Raw genomic sequence first — 24,297 nt, forward strand, 5'->3', positions numbered from 1 at the left:
GGATATGGGAGGAGTAGACTCCAGCAGGAAGATCATGCCTTTAGCTTTGGGCATGCTGCGTGGAAGTGCCTGGGAGACCCTGAGGGAGATATCCAGGAATCTGGTGGATCACAAGTCATATGCCATTCCTCTTTGCTCACTGGCATCCAGTTAAACTAACTTCTTTTCTGTTTTCTCAGCAAGAGGGTGATAAGGATGACAAGGAGGAAGTATAGGAGGAAAGATAAACTGGTCCCAAGTGCTCATGGTTCACAGGCATAGAGGAGAGTCATTGGAGATGCATATGAAAAGATTATTGATGCCATAAGAGTCTTATTTTTGGAAGAAGACGCCTGGTTTTTAGGAACCAAGAAGAGGAAGAGATGAAATGAAGTTGAGAGTGAATGCAGATACAATATATGAAAAATTGGAGGCAAGAATGAAAAACAGGGCTACCCAGGCTGGGAAAGGTTGTCCCCTCAAATAAAAACTAATTTTGCAACCATTGTTTGAGGTCCTTAGAGGACTAGCCCAACTGTCTTACTCCACAGATGAGGGCACGGAGGCCATGGGGATATGTGGATGACTTGCACAGGTCATAGAATGACAAAAAGGCAAACTCAAGACATCACAAAAACCTTGTCCTTTGTGCTTTGGGAGACCCCACTGACCTTGTGAGAATGACCAGATTCAGGCTGGTGTTTCTCAACCCTTGCGAAACATCTTTCATCAAGTCCAGACCTACCACCATACCCACCTACTGTTGTCACTAACCAACATGGCATCATGGGAAGATAGTCATATAGTTCAGAACTTCAAGGTTTATTGTAGGAAACCAGCAGGTGTCTTCTGGTGAGGACGTAAGGAAGGAAACATCTTCCACCTTCACAGAAGTAGAAGATCTTTGAATTTTATAAGCAGATGAATGATCATTGTGAACATCTGTCTACCTAGTCAGTGCCCTAAAGTACAGAAGAACCTTCCAGACTGGAAACCAGCAATCAGGACCTGACTGGGTTTGAGGAGAGTCCAGGCATTAGTTACTTTCAAGTCCCTTTTTGGGTAGGCATGAAGTCAATACTGAGTGTCCCCCTTGGCTGAGGTCCCAAGAATCAACCTGAATAAGGACAGGTACACACACCTGGTACCATCAGCACTGGTCCTGCTGCCCTCTGGCCATGGCACCAAACTGCATTCCTATCTGAACACACATCCACTGCCCATCTCTGAATACTATTTTCCCAGTGCTCCCTTGGACTTCTTTCTATAGCCCACAGATGGGTCTTTCCCCTCTGCTAACAACTTCAATTCCTAACTAACTAGTCTAAGACTGCCCTGGATACACAATAGTCTGACAGGCAGCCAGGTCAATCAGAACACGTTCATGACTTTTAAATAGTGATAACATTTTCACATTTTAAAAGCTCTCTCAAAAGGATGTCAGTGACAATGGCAGATTGAAGACCTCTAAAAATTCTCTCCTATGGAAAAGCCATGAGAAAGCTGGCAAAAAAAAAAAAAAATTGTCAGAACCAGCTTTTTCAGAACCCTCTGAATTAACCAAAGGTTTGCAGCAATCTGGGGTGTGCTTATTCAATTAAAATTGCTGAATCTTGGTAAGGACAGCGAGCTCTGGGGCGTTTTAGTTGACCCTGGTCCCATCTCCCACCCTCCGACTTCACAGAAGACTTGAAAACCAAATGCCCACAATCTTGGTGAAAATCAGTAGCCTAGAAGCCACTGGAGACAGGCAGAACAGAATTGAAATAACTTCAAAGCCTCATTCCCATAAAATGGTCATTATTTGATCTGCCTTGTTAGTTCCCGGCAAGATCCCACTCTCAAGGCTGTCTTGACTTGACTTGACTCAGAGTTCACCTAGTTTCAACGGCCTTTCCTCCAAGGACCTTTGTCAAGATGGTAGACAGATGTGAAGACTGGGGGTTTCTAACTCTCAAGCTAGTCCACACTCAGGCTTTGGCAATTTGTCACAATTACATTTTAAGTGTTCCTCCCCAGCAGCCTCTGCTTCAGGTAAGCTGACCTCGGCTGTGATTTTATGTGTTCACCTGTCTCTCCAGATCTGGGGATGGCAGTTTGCCCTATGACAGGCCTGAGAGAGTTACTGATTGTCCATATTGAGCTCTTTTCTTACCATGAAGGTGGGAATGACAACTTCCGAGCTCTTTCATGTTGGCGCGGAGATGAGCAGTCTGGGTTTATAGTTTTCACCAGTTATGTTTGTTTCACGGGAGGATGGGCCCCCAAGCCTCCTCATACCGCCATCTGGAAAGTGAGACTTCACTGAAAGTTGTTAACCATTACTTCTTCAAATTTCTTTTCTGCACCATTCTTCTGTCATCCTGAGTCTCTCAACATGAATGTAGATCTTTTGTGATGATCTAAACGGGCTCTATTGAGGCTCTGCTTGTTTCTTTCGCTTTCTTTCTTCCTCTTATTCAGAATGGATCCATCTCCAATGTGTTGTTGTAGTAGACATTTTTATTTTTTTAAGTTTTTTTTAATGGTTATTTGTTTATTTCGAGAGACAGAGAGAGTGGGAGTGGGAGAGGGACAGAGAGAGGGAGAGAGAAAATTCCAAACAGGCCCCATGCTGTCAGCATAGAGCCCGATGTGGGGCTTGAACTCACAAACCATGAAATCACGACCTGAGCCAAAATCAAGAGTCAGACGCTTAACCGACTGAGCCCCCCAGGTGCCCCTAGACATTTTTAACACAATGTTAGGAGACTCTGGGTCCTGTTTAAATCCTGTGGAGAATTTGTTGGGGGGCAGGGCTGTTTGGTTTAGCAACTGACCCAGTGAGATTCAGCCTAAGTTAGTTTCAAGTTCCAATCTGCCTTCTCTGGGCTGTGTTCTCAAACAAGGGATTTCCTCCAATGTCTCTACTTGTAGGGCACCCTCCTTCCTGGTTCTTGGATCAGAAGGAGAGGACTTCTCTTGAAGCTTTTTGTATTCACACCTGCATACAGTGTCATGACTCACACTGCCTTTGAGTCCGGGAGGAAAGATACAGGAGGAATAAAAACTCAGGAAACTCAGCTTTGGATCATTCATTCTTTCAGTTATGACTTCCTTCTGCAGTCCACCTGCCACCATTTATCTTTCAGAATCCCCAGAGAGCTACTTCATTCACTGTATCCAGCATTTTAGTTTCATTCTGTAGGAAGGACAAGGTAGGGTCAGCTTACTCCATCCATCTCAACTCTCCAATCTGCAAAACCAAATGGCTTATGGCAGATGATGGCGGACTACCAGTAACTTAATCAAGTACCCTCCCGGTCGTAGCATCCTACTAGAACGGCTAAATGCAGCCTCTGGTGCTTGGTGTGCAGTTATCTCTCTGGAAAACGTGTTCTTCTCAGTCCTCATCAGATAATGACTTCAGAAGCAATTTGCATTCACTTGGGATAGACCACGGCACACATTCAATTTTGCTCCTGCTCTCCATCACAAGATAAAGTCTGAAGGGGTCCTCTCGTGTTCATGTCCTAGCTACTATTTCTGTGTACCATGCTACCCCCAAATTAAATGGCTTAAACAACAATACTCATTTCATGACGCTCTGTGGTTTCTGTGGGTCAGAAATTCAGGAAGACTCAGGGTGAAGTTCTGGCTCATATTCTCTGCAATCGCAGGTTTAACTTGTAATCGTTTCTTTAAGCCTCCGCACAGCCCTCTGAGGTAGGTACTGTTGTGATTGGCCCCCCTTTGCAGAGGCACAGAGAAGTTGAGTCAGATCCCTGAAGTCACCAGCCAGGGCAGGTGGGGCTGGGGCAGGAGCGAGGCAACCAGACCCACAGAAGGGAGATCAGAGGAGCTGTCGCTCATTCCTCCTGGGCCTCCCCCTCCCACACCCCACTCTGCTCCCCAACACGATCCCACGGCCCTCACAGGCATTGCAAGGAGAGGCAGGAGGAACAGCAGCAGACTCCTATTTTGCCCCTCTCCTGCTCACTTTCCATCCTCTCTCTGCGCCAGGCTCTGCTCTCTGGCGCCTCTCTCTCTGCGCCAGGCTCTGCTCTAGGCTTTTGGTAGCTTAATCTCATGAATCCAATAGCCCAGGAGGGTTGTGTTGTTATTGCCCCACCTCCCAGATGCAGAGCCTGAGGCACAGAGAGATGGACTCACTTGCCCGGGGACACGCACTGGTGAGTGTGGAGCCAGGATTCAAAGCCAGGCTGTCTGGCTCTGTAGGCTCTGTCTCGTCTCTGATAAATTCGCCCACAGCCCTTGCCCTTCAGCCTGTCAAAGATTGCCAATGAGCTGGAGTTGACCTACCAGGGGGAGTGAAGACTGCAGGTCTCACCAAAACCATGAAGGCTCTGAACCACTAGGGGGCAGGAACTGGCCCCGTGAAGCCCGGGGTCCTACCCAGTGGAGATGTTCTCAGGAGGAAAGGAGGGAGGCAGGCCATTCACAGTGACCAGCTATTCAGAGGCACGCCTGCCTTAAATGTCAGCCAGTGGGGAGGAGGAAACGGGCTTGAGTCCCTGCCCTTACAACACAGACCAGTCTCTGTTTGATGATTAATTTCAGATTTTTTTTTAGTTGTTTTTTTTTTTTTTTTTTTTTGAAGGGGGTGGAGGGCAGAGACAGGGGAAGAGAGAGAATCCCAAGCAGGTGCCACACTGTCAGTGCAGAGCCGGATGCAGGGCTTAAACTCACGAACTGGGAGTTCATGACCTGAGCTGCAATCAAGAGTCAGATGCTTAACTGACTTGAGCCACCCAGGCGCCCCCATTAATTTCAGATTTCAGCAATCTGACTTGTTCTCTCATTTTCCCTTCCCCGACTCCCTCACGAGGGCCTGGGTCTACTGCCTCTCAGACCCCTTCTCTCTCATGTCTTCATCATAAAACCTCAACAGTTTCTCTGCCACCTGCTTTCATTCCCTTTCTATTCCCAACACCCCTTTTCCTTCTTTTACTAATTATCCTCCATAGTCACATCTCAGAAATTGCTCACTCCATCAAAATTGGAATCTAAATTTTCACAGTATTCGTTACAACAAATCAAGGCAGTGCTTCTGTAACAAAGGGGCCTGACACTTCAATGAGCCCGACACGGGAAGTCTGATTCTCCATTCAGACATTCACTTCATATTCCATTTCAGGACCACCCCATCTACAGTGCACGACCCCCGCCGTCACCAGGATGGGGCAGTGAGGGTGGGCAGAAGGGCCGGATATCACTAAAGACTCGGCTGAAAGTGGTGTGGGTCACTTCCTTCATGTTCCACTGGGCAGACATTCAGAGCCCCAGTGTCCTTATCTGCAAAACCTCCATCTCAGAGGAGTTTTGTGAGGATCCAATCAGCCACTGCATGTAACACACGTACCTAGCACTGTGCCTGGCATGTAGTTAGTCAGGGCTTACCATAAGCTATTAATGGGGCACCTGGGTGGCTCAGTCAGTTAAGCATCTGACTTCAGTTCCAGTCATGATCTCACTGTTTGTAGGTTCGAACCCTGCATTGGGCTCTGTGCTGACAGCACAGAGCCTGGAGCCTGCTTCAGATTCTGTGTCTCCCTCTCTCTCTGCCCCTCCCCTGCTCACTTTCCATCCTCTCTCTCTCTCTCAAAAATAGATAAACATTAAAAAAAAATCAAAAAATAATAAAAATAAAAATAAATTTAAAAAAAGAAACATAAGCTATTATTATCATTCATGCCAACGATTTCCTGGAAGAGCATCTCAAGCAAATTATTTGAGCCTCACTTCATCACTGGAAAAGAGGGGAGAGGGGCCTAACAGTACCAGTGCATCATTACTGTAAACACAAAATAATGTGTACAAGACCTGGCTCAGGAAACGTTGCTGCCCTGAGTTAGCTAGCCTCAAGATCTTTCTTAAGAAATCATTGGTTTCACAGCAAATCAACCAGGATCCAAGAGTGGAAACAAGGAGAATGAGTATCAGGGTCAATCAGGGTTTGATCCGTACAGAACCACTAGGAGTGATGTATATGAGGGGGGTCTTTGTAGGGACCCCTTATCCCTAACAACTCACAGAACCGTGGGAGTGGCTTAAATGGGCTCCGCTAGGCTGTTGTCTTTGTGTCTGGAGCTGGAGCTGAAGTCAGCAGGGCAGACAGACAGGAACGGAAGATGGCTGTGATGTGGGGGGATGCAAAGACAAACTGGAACGTGCATCCATGTCTCCCCACCTCCAAGCCTCCAAGTCCAAGGACGCAGGGGTGCAGAGGAGGGTTCCTGCTCCTCTGGTGAGAGCCCGGGCACTTGATAAGGCAGTGGAGTAGGAGCCAGAGGCCAAGCACTGGTCCAGACCCAGCGCCCACTTGCACGTGATCTTGGATGGAGGCAAAATAGCCTCCTCTTGAAGATGGCTCAAGATCCCACGGCCCTCTTGAGGATTAACAGCAACGTGACCTGGAGCTCAATGCATGGCATCCTCTTCTTTGCAACTCAATCTTCTAAAGTGTGAAATGGGAGAGTCCAGAGTTCAGCTGTTGAGTCCTTGTCTCAGATGAAAACCCTTTCCCCAAAAAGGACATTGTTTTATTTGCACTATAGCTACACTTGGCTCCCTCTGTTTCCCCCTTGTATTAGTTATCTGTTGCTGTCTAACAAACTATGCCGTAACTTTGTGGCTTAAAAACATTTATTATCACATTGTTTCTGTGGGTCAAGAACATATAGAAAAGGCTTAGCTGGGGTCTTCTGGCTCAAGGTGTCTCATGAGGTTACAGTTAAGATGTTTTCCAACACTGCATCTCCCAAAGGCTTGACCAGAGCTGGACAATCCTCTCCCGAGATGATTCACACACATGGCGGTTGGCTGGAAGCCTCCGGTCCTCACCACCCAGATCTCTCCGTTGGGCTGCTGAGCATCCTCTCAACATGCCAGCGGCCTCTCCTGAAACAAGCCATCTGAGAGAGGAGGAAAGAGGGAAGCTGCAGGTTTTATGAGCTGGTCTTAAAAATCACACACCTTCATTTTCTGTCATAATCTCTTCATTAGAAGTGAGTCACTAAGGGGGCACCTGGGTGGCTCAGTCGGTTAAGCAGCCGACTTTGGCTCAGGTCATGATCTCACAGTTCATGAGTTCGAGCCCCACGTCGGGCTCTGTGCTAACAGCTCAGAGCCTGGAGCCTGCTTTGGATCCTGTGTCTCCCTCTCTCTCTCTCTCTCTCTCTGCCCCTCTCCCACTCATGCTTTGTCTCTCTCTCTCTCTGTCTCTCAAAAATAAATAAAGATTAAAAAAAAAAGTGAATCACTAAGTAGTCCCCCTTCTTAAAGGGGGCTTAAAGAATTTGTGGACACGTTTTAAAACCACTACGTCCCTCTCCATGCCAGGGGCATTGCCTTCAAGGTCCAAAGGCCCATTTTCCTGAGCAAACGAGCCTTTTCTCCTCGGATAAATTCTTCAGCCTCCACAGGAAGTAGAAATGGCTGCAGTGCAAGGTATGGATTTTGTACTGTTTTGACTGTTTAATAGCAATTTTCCTTTTCACTGCATTCAAACCACATAAAAGCAGAAGTGCTCTAGTGAAGAGGTGCCTGGGTGGCTCAGTCAGTTGAGCCTCCGACTCTTAATCTCAGCACAGGTCATGATTGCACCGTTTGTGAGTTCAAGCCCCACATCGGGGTCTGCGCTGAGAGCACAGAGCTTGCTTGGGATTCTGTGTCTCCCTCTCTCTGCTCCTCCTCCCCTCACTCTGCCTCTCTCTCAAAATAAATAAACTTAAAAAAAAAAAGGAATGTTCTAGTCAAAATGGAGATGAAGGGCCCAGTTTCAACACGTCTGCCCCCATCAGTGTCTCCTCCAGTGTCGACAGGTGCTGCCCCTGCTGTGTGAGACCCTGCACAGAGAAGGCGGTGCTGAATCACGAAGGGGGAACGTCCTTGTTCCCTTTTTCATTCTTTCCCCCCTCTTCTGATGGCAGCCAGAACAAAGTCTCAGTAGGAAGCTAGCCCGTCTTTAATACTTGGGGTGTTGTTGTGGCAAGCTCTCTGTTGAGAGAGAGACAGAGAGATGCTCCAGTTCGTCTTTTTGCCACATTGTCCAGGAAAACCCAAAATGTTTTCATTTTTCTGTTTCCCTTGTGAAGCCACCATGTGGCTGCCTTTTATTTCTGAAAGTTGATGCTAGGGCATTTAACTAAAAATTGTAACGTTTCCTGTTAGAATAGATTTCTTTAAAAACAGGGAGACAATTTGAAGGAGAATATTAAATAAATAAAGGTTATGGTGGCTGGTGTGTGGCAGAAGCTGTGGAGGGGATTTGATATGTGAGTGACTATAATCTAAGGAGCTTGGGGACCCGTATTCCAGTGCGTTACTAGCCTGGCTACTGGACCCCCCCTAAAGCCCCCAGGATCCTAGCCTTGCACCAGCTCGCGCTCGCATTCCTGTCCTGTGCCCACTAGATGGCGCTGTTGCAAGGCAACCTAGCAGTCATCTTGAAGATTAACATTTGTTTAGCAGTAACGAGGAGCCCAGCAACTTGCTAAGCCCTTTCAAAGCCAGATCTTATTTAATCCTCACAGAGAGGAAGCCTCTGAGGCTCAAGGTCATACAGCTTGTGAGCAGAGGATCCAGGATTCTAATCCCAGCAGTCAACCTCTAGAGCCCAAGCTCTTTGCCAGGGGTTACCAATTCATGAGCCTCTGGCCAAATCTGGTACGTTGTTTGTCATTTTTACTTTAAATTATTTTAAATACTGATTTTTTTTCCAATTGGGTGTGACTGTAAATGTATTCACTATTTCCCCGAACCCTATCACACCAAACTGTCCTATGCAATTAAATGCTTAGTCCCTAAAGTACGGTTGCCAGATTTACCAATGAAAGCACTGGACATGGCACAAAAACAGACACTCAGATCCATGGAACAGAATAGAAAACCCAGAAATGGACCCACAAACGTATGGCCAACTAATCTTTGACAAAGCAGGAAAGAATAGTCAATGGAATAAAGACAGTCTCTTCAGCAAGTGGTGCTGGGAAAACTGGACAGCGACATGAAGAAGAATGAACCTGGACCACTTTCTTACACCATACACAAAAATAAACTCAAAGTGGATGAAAGACCTAAACTTAAGACAGGAAGCCATCAAAATCCTCAAGGAGAAAGCAGGCAAAAACCTCTTTGATCTTGGCCGCAGCAACTTACTCAACACATCTCCAGAGGCAAGGGAAACAAAAGCAAAAATGAACTACTGGGACCTCATCAAAATAAAAAGCTTCTGCACGGTGAAGGAAACAATCAGCAAAACTAAAAGGCAACCGACAGAATGGGAGAAGATATTTGCAAATGATATACCAGATAAAGGGTTAGTGTCCAAAATCTATAAAGAACTTATCAAACTCAACACCCAAAACACAAATAATCCAATGAAGAAATGGGCAAAAGACATGAATAGACACTTCTCCAAAGAAGATATCCAGATGGCCAACTGACACATGAAAACATGCTCAATATCACTCATCATCAGGGAAATACAAATCAAAACGACAATGAGATACCACCTCACACCTGTCAGAATGGCTAACATTAACAACTCAGGCAACAACAGATGTTGGCAAGGATGCGGAGAAAGAGGATCTCTTTTGCATTGCTGGTAAGAATGCATGCTGGTACAGCCACTCTGGGAAACAGTACGGAGGTTCCTCAAAAAATTAAAAATAGAACTACCCTACGACCCAGCAATTGCACTACTAGGTATTTATCCAAAGAATATAGTGTGCTGTTTCCAAGGGACACATGCACCCCCATGTTTATAGCAGCACTATCAACAATAGCCAAAGTATGGAAAGAGCCCAAATGTCCATCGATGGATGAATGGATAAAGAAGATGTGGTATATCTATACAATGGAGTATTACTCAGCAATCAAAAAGAATGAAATCTTGCCATTTGCAACTACATGGATGGAGCTGGAGGGTATTATGCTAAGTGAAATTAGTCAGTCAGAGAAAGACAAATATCCTATGACTTCACTCATATGAGGACTTTAAGATACAAAACAGATAAACATAAGGGAAGGGAAGCAAAAATAATATAAAAACAGGGAGGGGGCAAAATAGAAGAGACTCATAAATATGGAGAACACACTGAGGGTTACTGGAGGGGTTGTGGGAGGGGGGGTGGGCTAAATGGGTAAGGGACATTAAGGAATCTACTCCTGAAATCATTATTGCACTATATGCTAACTAACTTGGATGTAAGTTTAAAAAAAAATTTTTTTTAATAAATAAAAGCACCAGACACCCAGTTAAGTTTGAATTTCAGTAAACAATGAATAATTTTTAGTGTAAGTATGTCCCAAATATGGCAAGAAATATACTTAAACTGATACATTATTCATCTAAAGTTCAAATTTAAGTAAGCTTCCTGCATATTTTCTGGCCAGAATAATTAAATGACTGCTTATATTTTTTTCTGGCAACCTTGCCCTACTGGTATTTGCATTTATAACTCCTGCCCTGTACTTCTTCCCCCACAGAGGGGAATATTTATTGAGCATCTACTATGCTAGTTTGGAGTGGGGTCTGGAGCAATAAAAAGGCTCTGCAGTGCTGTTGCTGGAACCATGTGACCAGGCTGACCTCATGGTACTAGAAGTATCTGTGATAGAGAAAGAAACCCTGTGGAGTGTCTGACACATCCCACTAAGGGAGTCACAGAGAAGCCTGCTAGAATTCCGGGTCAAGGCCATGCCATCTTCAGCTGTGATCCGTATACTATTGAAAAAGTGGCTCCTGGGGGCGCCCAAGTGGTTCAGTCGATTAAGCATCCGACTTAGGCTCAGGTCATGATCTCGCAGTTCGTGGGCTCGAGACCCACACCGGACTCTGTGCTGGTGGTGTGGGGCCTGCTTAGGATTCTCTCTCTCTCTCTCTCTCTCTCTCTCTCTCTCTCTTTGTCCCTTCCTCACTTACACACTCTCTCTCAAAATAAATAAAAGAGAAAAGAGAAGAGAGAAGGGAAGGGAAAGGGAAAGGGAAAGGGAAAGGGAAAGGGAAAGGGAAAGGGAAAGGGAAAGGGAAAGGGAAGGAAGAGAAGGGAAGGGAAGGAAAGGAGAAAAGAAAAACAGCTCCTGACATGTAACTGAGCGCTGGTAGAAAAGAAGCACCTGACCGTAGGGCATCAATTGACTATGAGACCAGAACTGAACATGCACTAGGCACGTTATCCACCAAGTCATAAAGTCAGGCAGGACCAGCAGCGATCCATGACCAGACAGAAGCAGTATGTCTAGTTTGGGCTTCAGAAGATCCAGCGGGCATAAGTAAGCAGCATGACCCAGACCCTCCATGTCACCTACGTCACCTCCTAGTACTGCGCTGACACTCCTCCCTCAGTTCACACCGATGGCCATGGGAGGCCATAGCAGGCATTCCCCATAACCAGCTGATGGAGGAGAGAAAACCCAGCGCTCACCATAGTCTCGCTCAGGGGTGACCTTGGAAGAGCAATGAGAGGAAATCCTCTCAGCAGGCTAAGCTTCAGGCAGCGCACTTTGTCATCCACTTTGAGAAAAGAGAAAAATGACTGAATATTTAGTGTCACGGGCTGAAGCAAGTGACTTAATAGTTTAGTCAGGGATCTGGAAGAGATAAAGATGTAAAGATGTAAAGATTGGGGACACCGAGGCTGATCTAGTTAACTGCCACTGAATATACAACCTGCTAACAACAGGGACCAACACTGCGTTCCTGATATGGTACCATCCATTCAGGTGACCAGCCCACCACTTGGACCAGCAGAAGTGGGGCAGATCGGGGTAATTTCGAATGGACAGTAGAGGAGGGGGACAATGAGTATCAGTTAAGGCCCCATAGTCAACTATGTCTGGTTAGTGTTGTGAGTTTCCCATGGGTCATGATACATCAGTTTGCTAGAGCAACCATAACAAAATAGTACAGACTTGGTGGCTTAAACTACAAAATTCATCTTCTCACGGTTCTGAGAGTCCAAGATCAAGGTGCCGGCAGGATTGGTTTCCCCTTAGGCCTCTCCCCATGACTTGCAGAGGGCTGCCCTCTTGCCGCAGCCTCACTCGGTCATCCCTCTGTGCACATATGCCCCTGACACCTGTGTGTGTCCTAATCACTGCTTTCTTTCTTTTTTTTTTTTAATTTTTTAACGTTTATTTATCTTTGAGATAGAGAGAGAGACAGAGCACGAATGGGGGAGGGTCAGAGAGAGGGAGACACAGAATCCGAAACAGGCTCCAGGCTCTGAGCTGTCAGCACAGAGCCCGACGCGGGGCTCGAACTCACGGACCGCGAGATCATGACCTGAGCCGAAGTTGGCCGCCCAACTGACTGAGCCACCCAGGCGCCCCATCACCTCTTTCTATAAGGACACCAGTGAGACTGGGTCGGGACCACCCTATGGCCTCGTTTTAACTTAATCACCTGTCTAAAGGCACTATCTCCAGATATGATCACAGTCTGAGGTACTTGGGGTTAGAGCTTCAACACATGAATTAGGGGGCACACATTTCAGCCCATAACAATGATCACCCAGAATTCTGGAGCAGCTGTGCATGGATACAGTGAACATAGAATGACAAGCGTAGCAAACTGAGCAGTGCACAGGATGGACTGTGGACACCGGCACGGCCCCGCCCGGATCCTCTTTACAGGGCGCCAACCCCCAGTCACTGTCGGGGTTGGCTACTGACAGCGCCCCCTTCTCTAGAGAATTGCCTTCAGACAGGAGCAGTCAATGACTGATACGAGGGTCAAAAAGGCCAGCCCCCGGGCCTCAAGGTGGAACAGCTCAGCGGTGTGCTTTATGCTTCCTTTCCTAAGGGCAAGCACAGCTGCAGTAGAAATAGCTGGAAGGGGCCATGGAGGCAGTGACGAGGGAGTGTGGGTGAGACGCCCATGGCTGGAGATAAGGGCGGGGAAAGCTATGGAATGATACACCCTATGAGATGAAATACTAAAACTGTTATGTGTTGATGTGCAAAAATCTCCAACGCACGTTAATGAGGGATGAGGGGAACAAGGTGCAAACGCAATGTACTTTGTGATCGTTGTAAAAAGAGAGGTCCTTTCTGGAAGCACAGACAAGGAAGTGTTTCTAGTGATTACAACTCCAGGCAGGGGGCGCCTGGGTGGCTCAGTTGGTTAAGCGTCCGACTTCGGCTCAGGTCACGATCTCGTGGTTTATGAGTTCAGGCCCTGCGTCAGGCTCTGTGCTGACAGCTCAGAGCCTGGAGCCTGTTTCGGATTCTGTGTCTCCCCCTCTCTCTGCCCCTCCCCTGCTCACACTCTGCCTCTGCCTCTCTGCCTCTCTCTCTCTCAAAAATAAATAAACATTTTAAAAAATATTAAAACTCCAGGCAGGGGCACCTGGGGGGCTCAGTCAGTTGAGCATCTGACTCTTGATTTCAGCTCAGGTCATGATCCCAGGGTCGTGGGATAGAGCCACACATCGAGCTCTATGCTGAGCTTGGAACCTGCCTCAGATTCTCTCTCTCTCTCTCCCTCTGCCCCTCTTCCCAGCTGTCTCTCACTCTCTCTAAAAATGAAAAAAAAAAAAAAAAAAAAAAAGAAAAAGAAAAAGAAACCCTCCAGGCAGTATAGTGGGTTGAGGGTGAGGAGACTATTTGTCTGTGTTTCACTCAGTATCCTTTGTACTGGTGGAATATCATCCCGTTCATGTATGACTTGTCCCTCAACATTTCATTGTTACAAAAATATTCAAACATACAGGAAATTTGAAATAATTGCATAATAAGCACCTCTAGCCCTACTACCTGGTTTCAATAATTAATGGTTTTCTGTGCTTGCCCTATCACGTGTCTGTCTATCCATCGTTTCATCCATCCAAGAATCTTGTTTTTTGATGCATTTCAGAGTAAACTGCAGATAGCAGTTCACTTTACCTCTAAACACTTCAGGACTCATTTCTTTAACTACAGAGTTCAATATTTGCTTATGTTTTTTAACTTTAAGATAAAAGTTATACAGCTTGAAATGCACAAATCCTTAAGTCTATCTACATATCTTCTTTATACCTGTTTCTTAAACTTTTTAAAAAAGAGTACGATGGGGCGCCTGGGTGGCGCAGTCGGTTGAGCGTCCGACTTCAGCCAGGTCACGATCTCACGGTCCGTGAGTTCGAGCCCCGCGTCAGGCTCTGGGCTGATGGCTCAGAGCCTGGAGCCTGTTTCCGATTCTGTGTCTCCCTCTCTCTCTGCCCCTCCCCCGTTCATGCTCTGTCTCTCTCTGTCCCAAAAAATAAATAAACGTTGAAAAAAAAAAAATTTAAAAAAGAGTACGAGTACCCATTGATCTGCTTCCAGTCAGCGCGTATTGAGCTCCTACTGTCTGCCACACAGTGTGGCAGTCTGCTGGGGCGACGTGGTGGCCGTGACAAAGTCACAGTTCCCATGAGCTCACTGTCCAGGGTTGGGGGGACAGACAAGAAGCACATCAATGAATAAGTAAAAAGGACCATTGATGGCTGTGATGGGGGCTAAGAAGGCCAGAAAGTGAGGGTCTGTGATGGAGAGAGATTGGGGCTGTGGGTGGGCAGTGCAGGAAGAAAATGCAAGAAGACCCGTCCAAGGAGGGGACATCTGAGCAGATGCCCAAGCGGTGAGAAGGTGCGCAGACATTTTCCAGCTTTGACGCATTCGTGGCTGTTTTCCGGAGCAGGTCTCCTCATCTCTCTAGGCCCCCACGTTTCTCGCCTGTGTCACAGGGATGGTAACACCTCTCCCTCCCACGGGGGAGTGGTGAGGATTAAATGAGGGAGTCGATGTGCCCAGCACAGGTGAGCATGTGGCAACTGTCAGCAGCCGTGCCGTTACCACGGCCGCCTCTGTCAATGCCGTGAAATGTGTCCCGAGCTCCTAGTATGTGCGGACTCTGTGCTGGGTGCTGGAAACACGGCAATGGGTCAGACGGGTGTCTCTGCTCAGGGAGTTCCCAGTCTAGAGGGTGAGGCAGTTACAGAGCGGGGTAATCAAAGCTGCAGGAGAAATAGCTGGAAAGGACCTTCGTGGCACTACGGAGGAAATGACTTCCTCTGAGTGACATGTCCAGGAAGGTTGCACGAAGGCGGTGACACGTATGGTGAGTCTAAAAAGATTACTGGGAGGTGGTCAGATGAGCAAGGGCAGGAGCACATTCTAGGCTGAAGAACCAGCCGTGAAAAAAGCAGAGAAAGAATGGACTGACCGGATGTGTGAAGGAAAAACACACGCTCAGGTGAATATGGTAGGAAAGTTAAAGGGGAGGCTGGACAGAGAAGGGCTGGACGTTGGAGGACGCAGAGCCAAGGCTGAGAGCTGGACTTCCTCCTGAGCGCCATACCGAGCCAGGGGCACGCTTCATGGAAAGATGGCATCAGCACACCCACCAGAAAGACTAAAATTGAAAGGAAGAGACACCACCATATGTCGGTGCCAGAGTGGAGGGACAAGAGTGCTCATACTCTGCGGGTACAAATGGAAACTGGCACAAACGTTGTGGGGAGGGATGATGGGTCTGGCTATGTGTACTGTGCAGACAGGAAATGCAGCTCTGCGATGCCCCCTCCCCCCCACTTCAGATGGGTCTGCTGGTTCGCCTCTCTCGTCTCCTGGAGGACTGGGTGACTTAGTAGTAAATGTTAGCACAGGAACCCAATCCACATGGGTGACTTCGAGTGAGGTGCCTGATGGGTCCCCCTGCTCCCCTCACGGGCCCCGGGAAGTCAAGATAAGCAAAGCACAAGACGCTGTCAATCCACAGAGATTGCAAGGCCAGAAAAGGTGCAAAGAACTCACTTCATCTGGGTGTTAGAGCCTCTGCTAGTGCCAGTGAACACAACTGCCTCACGGGGGTAAGATATTTGTGATCCGGCTCACGCACACTCAGAAAGTGCTCCAAAGCACTCTTTGATACGTGATAGATAACCTGGTGCAGCTTTTCCAGAAGTGGAGCTGCCTCTCACACCATCAGCGAGCATGAGAAAGTGTTTCACCTTCCTATTCTTTCTCCACCCTTCCAATACAAAGGGCTCAGCAGAACACTAGTTCAACACCTCTCCAAACACTGGATTCTCTCCAGGTGCCTCGAGCGGGCAACATGGCTAGCCAGAGTTCAACCATGTGTTTCTGCTTGTTTTCACCGTGACCTTAGAAAAAATATCTCACCTCTTGTAAAGGGACTCATCCGAACCTTATCTGAAAAATGAGGATAAAACAGTACCCACCTCCAGGCATCAGCGTGGGGTTAAATGGTCCCATTTAATAATGCAAGCAAAGGGCGCGTAAGTGCTCACTAAGCTTAGTTATAGCATCTAATACCCACTGTGACCGCTAAGGTCGTGTTGTCACCTCTGATTTATGGGAAGCAGTATTGTTTTCTCACTTTGGGTAATGTTATGCAATTTACGTAAGAAATAGAAAATCAAATGTATTTAAGTTTTCAAACGTGACTCCACTTACCTGAATGCACATTGAATAGATAGTGATCCCAGGCATTGGCAGACATTGCAAACCGTAAAGGCAGATGTGGCAGGCAGGTAAGGACAGCACCCCAACAACAGGCGTGCGGGAGGTGGTGGCTAAAAGACTGAGTGCCAGTTTCGGAGTCAGATGGACCAGAGTTCAGATCCTGGCCTCTTATCCGGGGAGCTGTGTGACCTTGAGCAAGTCAACCCTCCTTTCCGCACCTCCAATCCCTTATCTGTACAACGAGGGGAGGAGAGTGAACTGGCTGGCCGGAGGCTCAGTCTGGCAGGCAGTAAGCACTCAGAAATGGTAGGGCCATTCCTATTCTGTACCTCAGACAAGCCCTCCTTCCATACATAATCAGCCCCCAAAATTGCATTGCAAAGAAAGGAAACGTGTGAAATTCGGAAGCAGAACAAGGGGAGATTTGCCTGGTGTGTGTGTGTGTGTGTGTGTGTGTGTGTGTGTGTGTGTGTGTGGTGTTAGGGGAGGGCATCTAGTTCCCCGAGGGGCTAAAACCACTCAAACCCTCCTGCAGCTCTGATGGTTTGAGCATTCCATACCTGTTTCTTATTTTTGATCTCTGTCCTCATGACTGAGACAAGTGAGTGCTGTGTTTTTATATTTCCTTGTCCATTTCTGGCTCACTCTCTCTCTCTCTCGAGGAGAATGTGAGCCCGGGAAGGCAGGGGGCACAGTCTGTTTGCTCCCTGCTTCGCCCAAAGCACCCAGAATTGTGTCCACACACAAAGGGTGTGAAATACAACTAGCTGACCAGCCCACTGACCTGCTGGCTGACTGTGTCTGTCTGTCCCACCAGTCCTGAGCTACTAAAGAGAATGAGGGAGGGGCACCTGGGTGGCTCAGTTGGTTGTGTCTGACTTTGGCTCGGGCCATGATCTCACAGTCCGTGGGTTCAGGCCCCACATCAGGCTCTGTGCTGACAGCCCAGAGCCTGGAGCCTGTTTCAGATTCCGTGTCTCCCTCTCTCTGCCCCTCCCCTGCTCGTGCTCTGTCTCTGTCTCTGTCTCTCTCTTTCTCTCTCTCTCAAAAATAGACATTTAAAAAATTTTTAAAGAGAGAGAATGAGGAAGTCAGGAAGAAATATTGCAGATAGACCCCTAACCTGCACAGGCCCACACACACATAACAAGTCTCCAGCTCCCAGGTACCTCCCCAGGTCTGCCCAGGGGGGCCTTCCCACCTCCTGACCTGGTCACCCCTGAGAGGCTGCCTCTAAGGGTGACCATTTGGGAGGTCATGAGGCTGAACCTCTGAGGCCCTGAAACTGAGGCTCCCCACTTGGAGCCTCAGCTGCTCTCAGAGGCCTGATCCAGGAACCCCCACCTCCCAGGGGAACCCCCACTTTCCAGCTCGCACACATATCACACACCCAGACACTGTTTCTAAAGACAGACTCCAGGGGCGCCTGGGTGGCGCAGTCGGCTAAGCGTCCGACTTCAGCCAGGTCACGATCTCGCGGTCCATGAGTTCGAGCCCCGCGTCGGGCTCTGGGCTGATGGCTCAGAGCCTGGAGCCTGTTTCCGATTCTGTGTCTCCCTCTCTCTCTGCCCCTCCCCCGTTCATGCTCTGTCTCTCTCTGTCCCAAAAATAAATAAACGTTGAAAAAAAAATTTTTTTAAAGACAGACTCCAAAGGACAGTCCTCATAACAACTCCCAGCTTGTAAAACCACTTAGTTTTTCCAGTTACAGCTACACAATGTCAACAATAACGACTAAAATAACCTTCACAGAAATCTTCATATTAAGAGCGCCCTCACGCAGCCCCAGCTGGGCTTTAAGGAAGCACTTGCCACAGCCACTGTCGTCTGTGTGTAAAAGAGTTAACGGGGTGCCAGAACAAGGCCTGGACAGGGAGCGAGTGCTCATATGCTTGGGTGGTTCCTTTCAAGGTCCACAACTGAGCCAGCAAGTCAGTCATTGCTCAGGGACGAGGGCAGGGCTCCAGCCCCACCTGGCGGCACTTTGGCCAAGGCCACCCGTGGGTAGCTGGGAGGGGGGAGGGGGGTCGGTGGGGGATCGCCTCTCAAAGTGCCAACACCTGTGCTCTCCACAGGGCTCCCCCAGCTCCCTCCTGGGCCTCTGAGGTGGCAAGAGATGGACAGAGACAGGGACAGAGAGAGGCAGAGGAAAGAGGACAGAAAAAAGAGGCCAAAATGTACAGAAACCAGCTTGTGTGTGACAGAGAGAGAGAGGCCTCAAGACAGCTGAGGCCAGGGTGTTCAGACAAGCAGGGTCCTGGAGGCCTGGTTTCGGAGGTCACACCAGACTGGCCCCTGCCCCGAGGGAGGCTCCAGGGTGTGCCAAGGGGCGACCAGGACCCCAGCCTCACTTCACCTCCAACCTGTGGTCTAGTTTCTGGTGCAGATGGCCCAGCCTGCTTCCCTACCACCTACTCTGTTCCGTCACAAGACTTAGATGAGACCCCCAGAGTCTCTCTTTCCAAAACCCACCTCCTTCGTTTGCCCCTCCTCCTGGAAAGCCCTCCTCTCCTAGCCCTCATTATCAGCCTCTTACCATTATCCCCGAAGCCCAGATCAAATGTTACCCCTTCCGTGAAGCCTTCTCTGATCTACCCTCGTCCCCAGTCAGGCAGCGCATGCCCTCTGAGCTGTTGGCAACTGTCACATTCTAGGTGCACGTGGACCCCCCTCACAGCGCTGATCACCTCCCTCCTCTACCCTTTGACACCCTTTGCCTGTGCCCCACACTCTGGCCCTGATGACACGTCCTGTGCTGACCTCCATCACAGCACCCGGTGCAGTGGGCCTGGTCTCACCTCAGTTACTGCACTATCACTGTGGGCTTCCCCTTCTAAGGGCACTTACCAACACCTAGCTGACCTCTACCCTGTCCCACGCTGCCCGAGTTGGGGAAAGTCACCACGCTTATCCCTCTGCCTGCATTGACCCTGATCATGACCCAAAGCCTGACCTCTCCGTCCCTGTGGGACACACCCACTGTGTGTCCCCCACCTTGTGTGGACCCCCACCTTGACTGTGAGCCCTACAAGGGCAGGGCATATCTGGTCTTTGTCTCCCTGGGAAGAGTTAGAAGTCTGGCTTAGCCAATGCTTGTTTGCACTGAATCTATTCCCGTCCCACAAAAGAGGGATTACGCCCGTGAAGTTTCAGTGGTGGTTCCGGGACTGGCGTGACTGGGCTTTTGTTGGAATGGCTATCTATCCATCTGTCTATCTGCCGGCCCGTCTGCCACCCATGTCTCCCTGAAATCCTGGGCGGTGGGGGCTGTGGGTGACGCTGGGAAAGGAATGAGACTTCCTCCACTCCCCTGTTCTCCACCCAACCTTTATTTACTCATTTTCAAGCCATTTCATGGGGCTGTTTGCTGATCCAAAAAAATGTATTCAGTGTGAAAATGTTCTCAATTTTGAAAACACAAGGAAGGTGGTACAAGTCACCTGTGATGACACTTCCAAGAAATGAACACTGTTACCATTTTGGTGAGTTTCCTTCCAGTATTTTTTCTAGATGAAAAAAAAAAATTTTTTTTTTCTAAAAAACAGAAGTAACTTTCTAAAATAAACAATTTATTTGATGAGTCCCCTGTTGCTGGACATTTAAGCTGGTCCCCCCTTAGGGCTGTTGTACATAATGCTGTGCTGGGCCGCCTAACAGTTCCTTTGGCCCACGCCACTGGACAGGTCCCTCAGACAGAACCCACACTGGCCCTGGGTCAACGGGAGTGAGCCTTCCTGAGAACAGACGTGTCCTCCGGAACAGGCCGTTCCTCCCTGCTAATTCAGTGAACCCCCTCTGCCATAAGCAAAGGTTGCCTGAGCCAGTCTGACCTCCAGCATCAAGAAGCCCGGCGTCCTCACCTGACAGCTGGGGAGGCTAAGGCCCAGAGAGAAGAACTGACGTGTCCAAAAGCATCAGCAAACTCCATGTTGTCTGCATGTTTTCTCTCCGCTCTGTTATCTCCTTGATGTTCTACAAGGAACCGCAAAATCTTCAACCAGAACGCAGGTGGCACTCGGCAAGAGCAACACGTCGATATGGCTCGTGGCCACACTGCGAGTCCGTCATCACGCTCTTCCGCTGAGTCCAGACCCCTGAGGACTGCAACAGCCGTTACCAGGCAATGGGATGGGCGCAAGAGGTGAAATCTTTCTGCCACTCTCATGGTACCTTTGGTGCCAACAAAGCCCTTTTAAATTGAGGACCCGAGCCCACTCAGGAGAGCTTTGAAGGAGACTTCCATCTTGCCTTCCAAGATGGTAACAGTGTGTAAGTCCTCCGGATTTTCATCTGTCCAGCCTAGCCATGTCCTCACAGACTCTGGTTCTCCACAGGACCATGGACTCCTCAGAAAAGGATGTCCCTGTCCCAGCTGGAGGTGATGGGGTCCGCTGGGACAAAGGGACATGTCATAGGCTCCAGAGTCACACAGAACTGGGTCCAAATCCTGGGTCCACATTTTATGGCTGTGGGACCCTGGGCACGTCACTTCCCTTCTCCAAGGACCTCGCTTGTCTGGAAAATGGAGGTGTTAATCCCGTGGGTGTTATCCTTTCTGGGCCTCAGTTTGGTGATCTATAGAATGGAAGTGGTCTTTTCTACTTTGACACTTTGCTGTGGCTGTGTGTCCAGCTTTCGGTATCTTTGATTTCACACTCTCTCCCCACCCCTAAACCAAGGCTTCTATGGACTGGCTTGGTACAGACAGGGGAGAGAGGCTCATGTGCTCCCTCCCTCTCTCTCTCTCTCTCTCTCTCTCTCTCTCTCTCTCTCTCTCTCTCACACACACACACACACACACACACACACCTGTTCCCTTTCTCTCTGGCTCCATCCAGGGATGGAGCACAGTCAGAAAAGAGAGGAAAAGGGGGCAGGTTTTCCTTGGCTGTTAGTACTGCAAGATGGCTCTCTCATCTCTAGGGAGGCAAAAAATGTTTCGAGCTCTCATGGGCACCTTCTTGAGGGCATTTTCAAGCCTCCCTGCCAGGCCTCTTGAGCTGCAACCCCAGACAAGGGCAGAGCCCCGCCAGTGGCTGACCACCCTGCACGCCACCCCCAGCCCCTGGCTCTCTAGAATCCTTTCCGCACCTGTCCAGGAGATGGTGTTGCAAAGGACTTAAACCAACCCCAAACTAGACCGCTGTCCTGCAGGGTCCTTGGAAAAGCATACACACAAGCTTTGACTCTGTCCAGAGCCAGAATTTTCCTCAGAAGCCACTCTGCCCACTGTGACAGCAGCTCACAGCCTCTTTCTCTCAGGCAGAAGATAGAAACCAGGCCACTGCATGTCCCCTGGACCCCTACCTGGTCCCTGGAAAGCCCCCTCCCTCTAGGCCCGCAATAGGGGCAGATGCCCCTCTCTCCTCACCGGGAGAGTGGGAAGAGGGACCACAGCTGTAGCTGTCTCATAAGAAATACCCTCACAGACTCATAAATATGGAGATCAAACTGAGGGTTACTGGAGGGGACGTGGGAGCGGGGATGGGCTAAATGGGTAAGGGGCACTAAGGAATCTACTCCAGAAATCACTGTTCCACTATATGCTAACTAATTTCGGTGGAAATTTTAAAAAATAAAAAATTAAAATTAAAGAAAAAAAAAAGAAAGAAATACCCTCACAGGGTGCCTGGGTGGCTCAGTCGGTTGAGCGTCCGACTTTGGCTCAGGGCATGATCTCGCCGTCTGTGAGTTCGAGCCCCGCGTCGGGCTCTGTGCTGACAGCTCAGAGCCTGGAGCCTGCTTCGGATTCTGTGCCTTGCTCTCTCTCTGCCCCTCCCCTGCTCACACTCTGTCTCTCTCTGTCTCAAAAATAAATAAATAAAAACATTTAGAAAAAATTTTTTGAATAAAAAAAAAAAGAAATATCCTCACAGACCTTCCTTCTTTGCCCTCATGATTCTTTATCACCTTGATTTGGGTCAGAAGCCTCCACATGGCAGAACCAAGGGTGGTGCGACCGGTTCTTGGCTATCGGCTTGCACTGTGTTCTGGCCCCTTTTCTTAGTATGTGACATCATCTGTGGAACCATGGTGCTAGTTTGCAGACCTGAGTGCCGGTGGGGACACCCATCAGTGAGCAGTGAGAGAGAAGAGCAAGAAGACCCCTACCTTAGCAAGGGTGGCCAGGTAAGGAGGCCTTTCCAAGGAGGGGACACTGAAGCTGAGGCTTGGGGAATGAGAGGGAGCCAAGCTGGGAGAAGAGTACTCCTGGGAGAGGGCTCAGCATGTGCAAAGGCCCTGAGGTAGGAGTGAGAGGAGAGAGAAGCAAAGTGATGAGCGATGAGCCCTGAGAGGCGGGCTGCAGCCAACCAGGTGGGACCTTGTCAAGCTTGGATTTTCTTGTAAGAGCCACAGAGGCCTTTGGCGGGGGGGGGGGGGGGGGGGGGGGGGGGGGGAGCTGTTAATAAGCACAGATGTGGCAAAATCTGAGTAAGTTTTTAAAAGCTAACTCAGGCTGCTGGGTGGAAATTGGATTTTGGTGGGGTTGGGGGGGGACTAAGGGTGGGAAGAGGGAGACCAGAGAGGAGACTGGAATGAATTAGTGAATGCATAGATGGGTGGATGGATAAAGTGGACATCTCTCAAGGCAGAAGAGGATCCAAATCCCAAGAGAGTAAATAATTTGTACTTTGGGGGCTCCCGGGAGGATATCGGTCCAGGTGGGGCAACAGTCGGGCAGCTCTATGCAGATCTTGCCTTCTGAATTAGGCCTTGAAGATCAGTGACATTAATATTCCAACAATAATAACAGCATTTACCATTTACTGAATTCTCTGATGTTCCAAGAATGTGTGACTGTCAAAACAGTCCTAATTTACAACTGAGGAAACAGAGGCTCACAGAGGGAAGCAATTTTCCTGTGGCCTCACAGTTGATGAACCCAAGAGCAAGGATTGAACCACATCTGTCAGACTCCAAAGGCTTTCCCCTGTCCTGCTGCCCAGATGGGGCAAGATGGACCTTTGAGGGAATGGACCAGGCATTCCAGGAACAGGACACAGCACAAGCAAAGGCCTGGGAGCTGGAAAGAGGTGAGAGCGGGACAGAAAGGCCGTCAGCAGTCTGATGGGAGCGCTGAGCGGCACTGAGCACAGGGCCATGCCGGCCCTGGGCTCCAAGGTGTGTCAGGCCAACAGAGAGGAGTCGTGCATGGTGACTCCAGCGAGTGTATCAGAGCCAAGAGGCAGGAAGCAGGAGCTAAGGCAGGCCCAGGCCCTGGCACTGGACGCAGGCCTCCCACAGAGGGGCATTGTTCACAGGCAGCAGGCATGACCAGCCGAGGAGCACAAGAGGCAGCACTTGGCTCTCTGGAGACGCGCCCAAGGGACTGGCAAGACCCCTCCAGGAGGCCTCCCTTACTCCCAAAACGTCTTTGGGTGTTTGGCACATTTGCACACACAGCAGGATAGCAAATGCTCTTGCCTTTTCCCCCTTGACAACTCCAGGAGGGGGAGAGGGGCCAGGGCCAGGCCACCCACACACTGAGGGGCCTCGGGGCATTCACTGCCGCTCTCTTGTCCCCCTGCAAGATTCAGCAATGGCCCTCTCAGCTCTGAGCCACAAGCCACAAATCGAAGCAGGGCAGCAAGGATGCCTCCCCAGATCACGTCAAAAGGCCGTGTTCACATCCCGCCCTCCCGACACTGGCCTGGAGTCACTTGGGGAAAGGACAGTGGGTGGAAAGAGCTTGTGGTCTGGACTAGGTAGACTGGACTCCAGTCCCAGCTCTGGCAGCCCTGGCCGTGGGACCTGGAGCAAGTCACCCACCTCCCTGAGCCTCAGGTGCCCTTGGTGAGCCCGGGGCTGCCGACACCTGTCTGAGTGCCCGCAGGTTAAATGAGGCAAGGTTTGTACCCAGGCGGT

General features: G+C 49.2%; 1 protein-coding gene across 1 annotated transcript in view; it reads left to right on the plus strand.

Annotated features, from left to right (window-relative positions):
• Positions 1–24,297, plus strand: part of LOC112869699 (vomeromodulin-like) — a 288,979-nt gene that overhangs the window by 190,841 nt on the left and 73,841 nt on the right. The gene's annotated exons all lie outside the window — the stretch shown is intronic.

The sequence above is a fragment of the Puma concolor genome, chromosome A3 (genome assembly GCF_028749965.1).
Source record: "Puma concolor isolate L17-30 chromosome A3, mPumCon1.1.hap2, whole genome shotgun sequence".
Lineage (NCBI taxonomy): Eukaryota > Metazoa > Chordata > Mammalia > Carnivora > Felidae > Puma > Puma concolor.